This window comes from Papio anubis, chromosome 2 (assembly GCF_008728515.1).
Source record: "Papio anubis isolate 15944 chromosome 2, Panubis1.0, whole genome shotgun sequence".
Lineage (NCBI taxonomy): Eukaryota > Metazoa > Chordata > Mammalia > Primates > Cercopithecidae > Papio > Papio anubis.
The window spans coordinates 73,973,893-73,988,017 of NC_044977.1; the positions used below are offsets into that span (position 1 = coordinate 73,973,893).

Sequence of the window (14,125 nt, forward strand, 5' to 3'; positions counted from 1 at the left end):
TGACTATGGGACAGGAGACACAACAAATCAATCACACTGCAAGAGACAGGGAAGTATCATCAATCTTCTCAGAGAGAAAGAAGCAAAGAGTTGAGAACAGTAATATATTACTCCTATAGGTCTACTGTTGTTAAGTCTAGACAAAAGATCCACAACTGTTAAGGGAATGAAAACATAAAAAATCCAGGCCCAAAAAGATTCCAGAAAGAGTCAGACACAAACTCACCTTCCTTGACCTCCACTACCATTTTCAATCTGTCTGCTGTAACAGAACACAGCCCTGGGACCTGCAGACAGCTAAATGGAAGTGAAGGCTTGCACTCTCTGTAATACAGAGGAGGGAACTGGAGTGTGTGCTTTTTTTCTCTCTAGGTTCTGGGCAAGTATCTGGAGACAAGTCTCTTGGAATCCTAGAACAAGGACCATAAACTAACAGTTCTAAGAAAAGCCTGGCCCACAGAGATCTGATGACCCTTGGGTGGGGAACAGGAAAGGCAGCACATCTACATCTCCTTGAATCATTAGAGGCCAAAATCAGACCTGGGCCCTCATGAGCTGACCAAGAAAACACGACAACACATAAAGAGGCTAAGCATCCAGAAAGACGGGGTCAAGATGAAGGGAATAAACCCCAAATGAAATAGAGCTGCTTGGAGAAAGAAAGGCCAACATGAGTCAGAAAAATTAAGGGACGCTGGGGAGATTTAACTACAGCAGAGAGAAGCTTTCCCACATCTAAAAACATGATTTTCCAAATAAACCATGTAGTAGATTAAATGAAGGAAAGAATGGCTTATGATGAAGATCCAAATTTGTGGTGTGGAAGGTCAAATGGAAAAAACAGCTCAAAGCAACAAAATAGAAATGACGATAGAAAAGATAAGAGACTTGGAGGACAGATCTAATAAGATGAACAGCAGTACCAGCTGAAGAAAGATGAAAAGACAGAGGAGAGGCAGTAATAAAGCAGAAGAAAATTTGCTTGGGCCAAAGAAAGACCGTGGTCTGCAGATTAAAAGCGCTCATGTTATTCTACACACAGATCTTGACACATCCTACTAAATTCCTGACTCTATGAGAAAATATTTTTACAAGCTTACAGGTAGGTAGAACACAGTACTTCGGAAAAAAAATCAGAGGCATCAGACTTCTCACCTATGACAATGGAAGCCATAGCAATGGCTCTAACAAACTACTGAGAGAAAAGTAGCAATCCCCAAACACAACACCTGTCACTTGTCCTGAAAAAAATGTATGGATGGATACTCAGAAACTATACCACCCACATGTGTCATATAGAAAAATACCTGAGAACGACCTCTGATTGAAGAACAAATGAATTAAAGATCTCTGGGGAAGGACAAGAGAGATAAGAGCAGTATGAAATAAACCCTGTCTGTGCCTGCACCAGCTTTCTCTATAGACACAGTTTCATGTATCTGTATCTATTCCACCAGATAGATAATAAAGTTCAAGCACTGGCTGGGCATGGTGGCTCATCCCTGTAATCCTAGCATTTTGGGAGGCCAAGGCAGGTGGACAGCTTGAGTTCAGGAGTTTGAGATCAGCCTGGGAAACACAAAGAGACCCCATCTCAAAAAAAAGAAAGAAAATCCAAGTGCTGCCAAATTACAATTGTAAGTCTAATTCTAGAAAATCATCAATTATAAGGCACATCTCAATTCCAGAGGTGCTAAAATGCAAAAAGTGCTTCAGTTTTATGAAATATGGTAGTTGTATACATTCAATCTCATTTATAAATGAGTAATATTAATTGTATGGCAACTGTAATAAATTCTAATTAAGAATACTTGAAACAAAACAGATGTTCGGCAAAGTATTATCTGCTAAGGATTGAACTGAAAGTATGTAACTGTCTCAGGAATATCAAAGCATTGGAAGAAGGCATAAACACAGTAGGAGTAGGCGCATGCTAAACTTCTTGGCTGGAGGCAGGGCGTGGTGGCTCACGCCTGTAATCCCAGCACTTTGGGAGGCAGAGCAGGTGGACCACCTGAGGGTCAGGAGTTCCAGAGCAGCCTGGCCAACATGGCGAAACCCCATCTCTATCAAAGATACAAAAATTAGCCAGGCTTGCTGGCGCGTACCTGTAATCCCAGTTACTCAAGAGCCTGAGGCAGGATAATTGCTTGGACCCAGGAGGCAGGGGCTACAGTGAGCCAAGATCGTGCCATTGCACTCTAGCCTGGGAAACACAGCAAGACTCTGTCTCAAAATAAACAAACAAACAAAAACAAAACAAAACAAAACAAAACAAAAACTTCTTGGCTGGGTGTGGGTGTGGGGGTGGGGGTCGCAGAACAAGAGAAAGTGAAAATATTCCAAAGTTATCACCTTACTGAGGAGGGATGTATGCAGGAGACAGAAGTTATTATAGCAAAGACAAGTTGGTGGGGAAAGTCACATGTTTTATTTTTAAATAACAGCATATAAATGTTTCTGAGTACAAGGAAAGAAAAAGTCGCCATTAATAGAATGGAAATACACGGTAGAACTTCCAAAGTAACAAGAGATTTGAAAAAATAAAAAAAATAAAAAAAAATAAATTGATCAAACCAGCAAAAATCAGATATAATAAACTGCAAGTTAAAATATGCAGCAAAGAAAGCAAGAAAAAACTATATGACACATGAATAAAGTAAATTATCCACTAAAAGACATCTATATTCCATTTAAAAAAACACACATAAAACAAAATAAAGAAATGTTGGAAATAAAAGGATAGGCATGGAAATGAGATTTAAAAGGTTAAAGTGACAAAATGGGATTTTTTAAAGGGTATTAAGTAATGACAAAAGCCACGTTTTATGAAAAAAGTAGATCACAAACCAATATTCAAACTAAAATACAGCAGTTAAATGAAATACAAATTCAAACTAGATAGGGATGTCTACTGTTTGCAGTATCAATCAACATTCCTTAAAAGTACTGGTGAATACAGTAAAAGAAAAAATGACTTGGTGGAAACACAGGAAAAGGAAGGGAGGAAGGGAGAAAGAAAACACTTTTCTTACTCTCATACAATGACTTTTGCCCTAGAAAACCCAAGAGTTTAGATATAGCATAGTACCAGAGTTATATATAGATATATAAACTAAACAATAATTAATAAGCACTTTAAATAAGACTCTCTTGAGATGTTTCCATATATGTAAATAATATCTAAATTATAATAATAATAAATCTAAGGTTTAAAAAATTGACTGAGATACACAAACTCTCACAAATCACCACCCAAGAAAAGAGGTAACCAAGAAGATTTTCCCATGGATTCTGTTCTTGAAGGACAAACAGCCATAGGCTGGTAGTTTATCTTGGATCTGATTCCTTTCAAATGAGTTTGGTTCTTCCAGTATCAAAAGAATTTTCTTATAAGAAAGTTTCATATTTGAGGAATTGTTGCTTAAACAATTTATAGACAGAATCATCCACAGCATTCATTTAACTTTTTGAATGGGCAAAAATTTGTGTGGGTGTTTCAGCAGTTTACAAACTTTGTGTATTCTGCTGACAAAAAAAAAAAAAAAAAATGCCTACCCACTCCCCCCATCCACTATATGTCTATTTATTTAAGGATCACTTATATAGATACTATCATTGTTAGCTAGCATCTCAAGGCACAAGTCAGGATAAAGCACACAGCCTACAATAGAGGTAGAATACACAGAAATATGTAGATGAAGATATGAACAGACACACATGAAATATATTTTATATATATCCTACTCCTGTTGTAGACTAACATTTAACACACACACACACACACACACAAAACATACACAACATTTAAATAATCTTGATAATTGCGCAAAATTCTGGCTGACCTCTTGTCACATCTGATGAGAACATCAGTGTTTTTCCCTATCTACTCAACATTCCCATTAGGTTGTCTAATAGGTATCTTAAACTAAACATGTCCAAACTCAACTTGTATAACCTTCTTCCCAAACCTGCTCTACCTACAGTTTCTCCATCTTAAAGATGACTACATAGGCCCAGTTGTATAGGCCAAACCAGACCCTGGAGTCAATTTTGACAGCTCGCTCCTTCACAGAAACCGCATCCTATCTGCCAGGCTAACTTACTGGAAGCTCCTGATGTCAAGAGTGTACTGAAAGACAAGCAGAAGGCAGAAAGTTAAGGATAGGGTGGGAGTAGGATGTCCTAATGAATCAAAGCCCCTAGAACAGCATCTGGCACATAGGAGGTTCTCTGTAATTATTTACTGAATGAAGGAATAGATCCCTAGAAAAAACATACTAAAGCAGTTATAAAGATAAATACCACAGCTTTTAAATCTAGAAGTAAATTTACAATCTTTACCTACATCAGTATTAAAATGAATTGGGGAAACTGATGCCTATAATCCCAGCACATTGGGAGTTTGAGGCAGGAAGATGGATTGAGGCCAGGAGTTCAAGGTAACAGTGATGGAGCAAGGCTCTAGCTCATAAACAAATAAGTAAAACTGAATAGAGTAGGAGGAAAAAAACTGGAACAATCTGCCACAAAATACTAATGGTCTTTTAGTGTTTGTTACTGCCTTTCTTCTTTCAATTTTCTTACATTTAAAAATGTAATAAATATCCAATTCCTTTATAATGAAAAATTTCTTTTAAAACCCTAATGGAAATTCACCTCAACTTTGTCTACACTTATATTCATTCTTGGGGGTAAGGAAATAGGGGGAAAAGAGGGAGAACTAGTTAAAAGCAAATTGATCACAATGTTTTTCATTATTAAGCAGGCACACACTCCAGCTTGCTCCTGGGGTAAACAATCCTTTGCTTTTCCAATTCAGTACCACTTACATGCATAAAATTTGAATGACTTTCTAAATGTGTTTGGTTAACAGAAGGATGCAGAATTTTAAGAAAATGAAGAGGTCCTTAAGTATGACACGTTAAAAGGAAATCTACAGAGATATTCCAAGAGGAGAGAAATAAAAATTATGATATTCATGCAAATTAAATATGAAAATGGAAAATGTTTTGCAGAGAACTTTACAGTAAGCTATTATTTTACTGAACGGGCCACCAACTTAATATGAAATTCTAATGTAAAAACCAAAAAGTCACATCTCCATATTTCACATCTTTAAAATCAAGGTAAGAATAATAATGGCAAACCCTTAGTGCTCACAATGTGCCAGGTGCTGTCCAAAGCACTTTACATACTTCACAAATATGTCATAATACATAACTAATTCTAATGAAACTTTTAAAAAGCTAGGTGGCACATATTTTGGATTTTTAAAAAGGTTGGCCAGGAGAAAATAATACTGTAAATCACCTGCTCAGAGGGTAGTTTTTCCTTAAAGGCATGTTCTCCTAATCCAATAAGGAAACATTAAATTTCTTAGAACACTTTAAATGGTGCCATTTAGGCAACAAATAGAAAATTAAGGGCACAAGTCTAAATGCAAGTAATTATAAAAGAAAATCTTATAAAGAGAAACTAAGTGTTTTACTGCTAACTAGGAAATGTTCAAGACACACAAGCTTTATTGATTAAAGAATGTATAATACTTCTATAAAGATGCCTAAGTTATTTCTCGAATGCTGAGAGACTTTTAAGTTAAAAGATCTTTTAATATAGATGACTTTAGCAGCTGTCGATGAATGGAGGTACTGTTAAACAGGAAACAGAAGTGGATCAGCTGACAGACCTTTTAGAGTCCCATCTTCAAAGGAAAGAGGATGAAAATAAACCATTTAAAAATATGTGAGCTGACGGGGAAATCTAGAGTCCACAGCTGATCTCCTATTTATTAGTAGGTAATGTGTTAGCACCACATGCTCTGAGTTTATGACCATGAAGGTCTAACACTGATTCACGTGAGGAGTGCCTCATAGAACCAGCTTTCATATTAAATCAAGTTGTATGGGGAAAATGGTTGAAGTCTAACTATAAAGAAACACCTTCCGTATGAAATAACCTGTTCTTTGAATTTGCATCTTAATGGGACTTTTATTCTCTTTTCATATTATTACAAAAGAACGCATCATCATCACAATACTAAACAAAACACAAAACAATCTGTACAACTTTTTAAAGGGAAAAATGTGTGTACTGTTTATTACACTGAATAATTCTGACCACCAACAACCAATGGCAGGTGGGAGGGAATAACACAGACTATAAAACCATCTTGCTTCTTAACAAACTTTCCTCCTCCACTTTAACATTCTTGAGGATTCTTTCCCAAACCTATTAATTCCATATCATGATGGTTACAAATTTTTCAATTCCGCCACTCCTTTCAGCACGTTATTTTTTTTGTATCTTCATTAAAGTGGCAAAAAAAAAAAAAAAAAAAAATCCCCTACTCGTCATAATACAACAATGTTGGAAACGGACATTAAAACACAGGACAAGTGAAAAACAGATCTGTCCTAAGACTCACAGGACTATAAATTTAGGAAGTACACAAAAAATTAAAAATTAAACTCAATTTGATACACTAAATATGTGTAGCTTTTTGTATGTCAATCATACAAAAAGTGGTTTTAAAACAAATGATCCAACCCATACCACCAACTAATGAAGAAAAAAATAAGCAAATGAATCATGAAAAACAGAATCATCCTTTTTGGATTAATCCTTTCAGTTAAGATCACTAACAATTGTTTGCACTGCAATGTATACAGTTCCCTAAATATAACAGATGAATTATTTTATATACGTTTCATTTTTATTTTTGGAGAACTGGTTAATAAATATATTTTAAGTTCAATGTATTATATATTTATAAGTGGGAAGCAACCTTAAACATTTTTAACAGCAGAAATATATAAAACAATTATAAGTGGAAATAATACAGACAAAGTGCCTTGTGTTTTTATCCTGGAGTCAAACCATAGAAATCTTAGGTTACTAAGAAAATTTTGAAAAACATTATTTTGAATATTAAAAATCATGCGTTTTGGGGAGGGAGAAAATTAACGGCCTTTCTTTGCCTTAAAATACTTTACAATTTATGAAATATCCAATTGGAATGGAGCAACTCCTAAAATAATCAGTATTGTGAGGAGGGAAATTGAGCACAGACACAAACTACTATTTCTTCACTCAACCCATTCCCAATGCCCAGCTGAAGTTCCCGCCTAAAAGAGCAGAAGTTATTCTATTTTAGAGGGGTAGTGTGAATGACTTTTTCTACGTATTAACTAGAATTAAATAGTAATTTGTAAAATGCTTTTCCATTTTTAAACATGAGAGTCTCTATCTGAAACCACAAAGCAGCAGGCATTGCCACGGTCTTAGGCTAACATCTGCAACCCACCAGTCTGCATGGCCTAGAAGCAGGTGTGGAGAGGACCAGAGTTGACCTGCCAGCAGCACCATGGACTCAACTGTCCAGGCTTTCTGCCATTACCAGAGATGTGCCCTTTTTCTTGCTATTCTTTTTCCGTTGGAAGCTTCTGAAGATCTTGTTCCTGTGAACACATCTGGGGCTCAACATATTGTCTGCAAGGTGTGGGGGTGGAAAACTGGAGGCAGGAAGCGAGAGGCATGCATGCACTCACTCTCCCTTCCTGCTTCTCGGGAACCCAGGCTTGTCCAGCATGAAACTGGAGGTGAACCCAACCATTTGTGTCTGCAGGGAGACTTCTCCCATGGACCACATGCCGCTTGACACCACTCTTGTGGAGATTCCATTCACTGCCTCTGGCATCCCTGCCCTGGCTGCAATTCTGGCCCAGGAGGCCAGCGAAGCCTTTGGGGCAGAAATTGTCACCACAACTGTATTAACTCCTTCAAGGAGAGCAGCAGACTCTGCCAGGGCAGGCAACCCCTCCTCAGGAAGAAGAGCCACTTCGGGAGGACGCATCTTCTCAGAACTTTGCAGAGACGTTTCCCTCTTTTCCACCTTTGATTTTTTTTCATAATGACTTCCACATTCTGGCCTCTTTTTTCCTGTGCTAGGAATATCCTTTTGATTTGGGTAAGTAAAAGAATACAGGCCCTTATGTGCATCTAATTTCTGGTCTTTGTGCTCAGCTTTAATTGGTGGTGCCAGGCCCACAGAATGTCCCAGTGAATCTGATTGACAGGTGGCAGTTTAGAGGGAAATGGAGGGATTGGTATCGTCTTCTGAGGTTCTGGGTTGTCACTGCACTCTGCCTTCTTCTTTGGACAGAGCGTTTGGTCACCTTTAACAGATCTCTTTCATTTGATCCCCTTCACTGATGTTCCCGGCAGAGCAATTGTACTTGGTGCAACATTTCTTTCTAATTAAAACGTATTAAACAGAAACAAGGAAAGACCAAATACTCTAAGAGCATAAAATACACTTTTAAAGCATATTAATTCTGAATAAAACACAGTACATTTACTGATAGAGATCAAGGCACATATTTGTGTTATGCGTATTTTTCAATTTGACACAAAATCAAAATATAACTGTATAAATACTTGATTTTCAAAAAAAAAAAATTGTTACATGTTAATTTCTTTCTTTCTCTCTCTCTTTCAAGAGTCTCGTTACGTTTTGGGCTCAAACTCCTGGACTCAAGTGATCCTCTTACTCCAGCCTCCTGAGTACGTGGGGCAACAGGCACGCTACCACACCCAGCAATACCTTTCTTTCTTGATGACTAAATCATTACTTACCTTTCCATTATTAACTTAGATAAGAAAAAAATGAATGGATGGAAAGGACAGTCATAACAGAATGAACCAAAAAAACCTAAGAACTCTTTAAAGAGTATCAATTTTTTATGGAAAGTCTCTAAGTAAAACAATATGAAAGTTAAAAGAAAATCTTGGTTTAATTCAATCTCCACTAACACCACAAATATTAACCGAAGGTCCGTAAGTGCCCAATGCTAAGGTAGACTCCAGAGATACAAAATGATTAAAACAAGGTATTTGGCCCCATAGAGCCTACAATCTAAAGGAATCTCTTTTTTAAATTTTTTAAGAATAACATGTGTCTCTACTAAATAGAAGTTAATGCCTTCATATCCCCATGACTATGACAGTGCCTGGCCCACTGTGGGCATTTAATAAGAAACTGCTGAAACAGCTGAAATGAATTACAGCATAGACTGAAATGGCACTAAAAGTTCAACAGCACTTAAGTAGAGGCTGGCTGCCTTCCCTCTCCTAAAGGTTAATCCTTCTCAAACTCCAAAGCTGAGAAAACCATCAGATGTATGCTGAAGTTCTGTGGACTCCACCCTGACCTCCAGGCCCCACCCACAGTTGCAGAAGCAACTCAGCAGAAGATTCTGAAACCAGTTCTGTGGTGCCCAAGGAAAAGTCAAAGCCCATGTGAGCTGGAGAGGGGCACAGGCATGGTGGTGGCTTAGGAAAAGACCAGTCAGGAGGTTCCTGCCACAGAGTTTGAGTGCATGGGAGATGGGAGACTGAGCTAGGTTAGGAGGAGTAGGATTTGGAGACAGAAACCAGCATGTGAGGTATTTTAGAAGAATAGCTGGTAGAGCTTTGGCAATTAAATGTGAGGGTTAAAAGAGAAGTCAAACATGAGAAGAACAGCATATATTGCTACAGAGAAGGATAGGGAGTTTGATATTTGGGCTACAGCTTGCTTTTCATATTAATAGGATGGGTGACCTTGATATCTTTTTTTTTTTTTTTTTTTTTTTTTTTGAGACAGAGTTTCACTCTTGTTGCCCAGGCTGGAGTGCAGTGGCACGATTTCAGCTCACTGCAACCTCCACCTCCCAGGTTCAAGCGATTCTCCCGCCTCAGCCTCCTGAGTAGCTGGGATTACAGGCATGTGCCACCATGCCCGGCTAATTTTTTTGTATTTAGTAGAGACAGGGCTTCACCATGTTAGGCTGGTCTCGAACTCCCGACCTCAGGTGATCCACCCACCTCGGCCTTGGCAAGTGCTGGGATTACAGGCGTGCGCCACCGTGCCCAGCTGACCTTGATATCTTTATTTCCTTATCTACAAAGGAAAGTTACCAGACACGAAGATTTCTCAAGTCCCTTCCAACCTTAACATTTTGCCATTCTAAGGTTCCAAAGGCTTTAAGTTTTGTTGGCTGAGACAACTATGTACAAGTCACTGACAGGGACGTTCAGAGGTATGATAATGAAATAAAGAATATTTCACATTTGTGTGGGACCACAGATGCTTAAAAAATGATTTTGACTACAGATTATTATTTTAGTTTAACTGTTTTCTGGACTGCAACAGGATGAGTGGAAACAGCAAAAGCTATGAAGCCTAACAGATTCTCATTAGAATCCAGATATACCAAATGACCTTGGGCAGGCTACTCAACACTCCTGCACTAACTGGGAAAACAAGAGACAAGAAAGAGCTGGGACTTGTGTTCGCTGGCAGCTTCTCTTGAGATGGCTCTGCAGAGTCCCTCATTTTAAGGCTTTTATCCTCTCACTTTCCTTCACTGCTGCTGCCATCTAAGATACTTTATTTAAAACTTTAGGAAGAAAAGGATTTATTAGCATCATCTGTGGCAGTTGAAGATTTCTGTTTATTGGACATTCCAATAAAAATTTTAAGACTCACAAAGCTGCTGAACCCGAACAGGTTTTTTGTTTGTTTTCCCCCAATACCATCAGATATCTCTCCAACCCAGACAGGTACTCTAGAGCTCCTGATCCATATGTTCCAGTCTCCACTCAGTACCTTCACTTAGCTGTCTCACAGGCACTCTGTATGTCCTGCAATCTAGCCATAGGCTGGAGCCCCAGCCCACAAAGCCTAGCCTTCTCCTGGGTTCCCGAGCTCAGTCAATGTGGTCACTATGCATCAGGTGGTTGTGTCAGAAATCTGTGGGTCCTTCTTGGCACCTCCTTTCTCTTCACAAGCTAGCAGCCAATCCAATCTTGTGAATTTTCTCTCCTAAATATTTCTTCAATCTGTTTTTCCCCAATGTACTCTTAGTCTGAGCTACTATTACTTTTCACCTGGACAACTACAACACCCCAACTCATCTCTGTTCAACCTCTTTTTACTCCCCAACCATGATCCATTCTCCAGAGGAGCCAGAGGCAACATTAAGAAAACAGACCAAACTGATCACCTTCTGTTTATAAAACCTTCAGTGATTTTCTGTTGCATTTAGGATGAAGGAAAACGTCCTTCCATGGTCTTCGAGGCCCTACATGTGCTGGCTCATTTCTAGCCACTGGCCCCTCCTTCGTGCTTTATGCTACACTGGCCTTATCCCCGGGGCCTTCTTACATATGATTCCTCTGCCTGGGCTGCTGGGCCTTCCCTGCACCCCCTTTTCACCTAGTTACTAACTATTCATAAATCAGAACTCAGACCCAACAGCATACCCTCAGGAAAATGCCATTAACTGGTCCACACTAGATCAGGTGTCCTACTTAGACATTCTCATACCACCTATAAAGCACTCATTACACTCTAATTAAACAATGTCAGTTTCATTTACCAGACTGTGAACTAGGCAAGAGGCAAAAGCAAGGCCCATATTGATCTTGTTAACAGATGTTTCCCCTATGCATAGTACCTGGTACATATGAAAGATTGAATACGCATTTGTAAATGAATGCATGAGCTAACCATCTATCCATCCATCAGTGAATCTGTAAAACCTCATTAAGTTACTATATAAACAAGATAGGTGTGCATCACCTCACCTTTCTTTAATTTTTATTTGATTTTTATTCTGGCTATCTTTTATTTTTCACTGAATATACGCCTTATATCTCCCATAAACAGAAGCTGCATGAATGCTTCTGAGGGATGCTTATACTAGAATTGTGGAAACATTGAAGGAGACCAAGATAAGGCAAGGGTTAAGTCAATCCTCCAACAAAAAGAAAAATCCAATCTGAATTTCTCTCAGAAGGACCCTCTCCATCCCCTAATAAGATGGTATATAAGCCCAAAATTCAAATTGCCTATTTGAGTCACATTTATTTGTGAATTCCTGTGTGTATATATATACATACACAATCAAATCTATTTTTTTCTCTTGCTACTCTGTCTTTTGTCACTATAATTTGTAGGCTCCCAGCTACCAAATATAAGAGAGTAAAGAAAAAAGTTTTTTTCCTTCTCCCAAAAGGCAGAGAATATAAGGCAAAAGAAAAAAAAAACAGTACTTATAAATGAACTCTAATAATGAAACCACCTTTGCAAAAATTACGACAGTGAGAAAAACCTGACCTAACCAACTCCATCTTGCTTCTAACCTCCCAAGCTGCCCTTGTTAATTCCTGGGTGTAGGCCAAACTAACTTTGGGAGGAATTTAGTTCATAGTTTAACTTTGAAATAAAGATAGTAACAGCCCCTCCCAGAAATAAACTCCCTCCTTGCTTAGGGACCAGATCCCCTTTGTAAAACTAACAAATTAGCCACATGATTACAAATTATGGCTCAGGAATCATATAGCCAGAGGCCACAAGATGCCTAACCTCCCCAGTTGCTCCCACAGATAACATTACTATTGTAAGACCTAAGACTGGTGTTCGAGGTATTTTTCAGACTCTGCATTCTGATAGACCAGCTGGCCTCACTCAGACCAATAAAATCTGGCTCAACTAGTTTTGCAATCCCACTCAGGAACAGAAGATGGCAAGAAAAACCAGCTTCAATGCACTATGATTACATCCCTGATTCAACCACCCAGCATTCCCCATTCCCTAGGCCCCTGCTGTCAAACTACACACACACACACACACACACACACTTTTTTAACAAATAGGAAGTCTTCTTAAAAATATACATATTTTTTTCATTGCCCAGGCCAGAGTGTAACGGCTATTCACAGGCTCCATCCCACTACTGATCAGCATGGGAGTTTTGACCTACTCTGTTTCCAACCTGGGCCAGTTCACCCCTCCTTAGGCAACATGGTGGTCCTTGCTTCGAAGAGGTCATCATACTGATGCTGAACTTAGTGTGGACACCCAATTGACATACTGCTTTACAGCCCAGACCTCCTGGGCTCAGAAGATCCTCCTGTCTCAGCCTCCCAAGTAGCTAGGACAACAGGCACACACCACCACACCCAGTATATCAAACTATCTTTATTTTATTTTAATTAATTTATTTTTTGAGACAGGGTCTCAGTTTGTCACCCAGGCTGTAGTGCAGTGGCATAAACAAGGTTTACTGCAGCCTTGACCTCCCAGGCTCAAGCCATCCCTCACCTGAGCCCTCCAAGTGGCTGGGACTACAGGCACGCACCATTAGGCCTGGCCAATTTTTGTTTTTTTTTGTTTTTTTTTTTGTAGAGAGAGCATCTCAACACGTTGCCCAAGCTGGTCTCGAACTCCTAGGCTCAAATAAACTGCCTGCCTCAGCCTCCCAGAGTGCTGGGATTACAGGCCAAACTATCTTTAAAAATCCCAGTCTCTGAATTTTTGCTGAGACTAAGGAATAATAAAACTCCAGTCTCCCATTTACCCAGCTCTACTTGTATTAAACTCTTTCTCTATTACAATTCCCTCGTCTTGATAAATTGGCTCTGTATCGGCAGCGGGCAAGAACTTGCTGGTGGTTACAGTAACTGATATAATACATTATTTTAGACACAGTACATTACTTAAGACCAGAGTATTATTTTTATCACTATAACGTTGATTGGAAAATGTGGTTTTCGTTCAGTCAAAGCCTGTTACAGGCAAGACACTCAAATACCAATATGGCATCTATTAACCCTCTCTTCCATCACCCCTTCCATTGCCACACCTGATCTGAGGAAATGACCACATTTACACACATCCAGTAGCCTCATGCTGTTCCACCTCAGAGACAAAAGAGGAATCTCCACTATGCCTATTTCTAATGCTCAGAGCAGCTACTATAGTACATTCTTACTTCAAAAAGACTCATTTTCAATAGACACCTTTGTAAAGAAATGAGTTTTATAATACCTTACTTATCTTGAAATTTTCATTTTGATGCAATATAAACTGTCATGCGCGTCTGTGTGAAGAGACCACCAAACAGGCTTTGTGTGAGCAACATGGCTGTTTATTTCACCTGGGTGCAGGCGGGCTGAGCCCGAAAAGAGAGTCAGCGAAGGGAGATAAGGGTGAGGCCGTTTTATAGGATTTGGGTAGGTAAAGGAAAATTACAGTCAAAGGAGGGTTGTTCTCTGGCGGACAGGAGTAGGGGTCACA

General features: G+C 39.0%; 1 protein-coding gene and 1 pseudogene across 8 annotated transcripts in view; both read right to left on the reverse strand.

The window, feature by feature from the left end:
• SLC25A26 (solute carrier family 25 member 26) overlaps positions 1-14,125 on the reverse strand; it is a 163,787-nt gene that overhangs the window by 47,828 nt on the left and 101,834 nt on the right. The window lies entirely within an intron of this gene.
• On the reverse strand, positions 2,258-9,300 carry LOC103881997 (annotated as a pseudogene).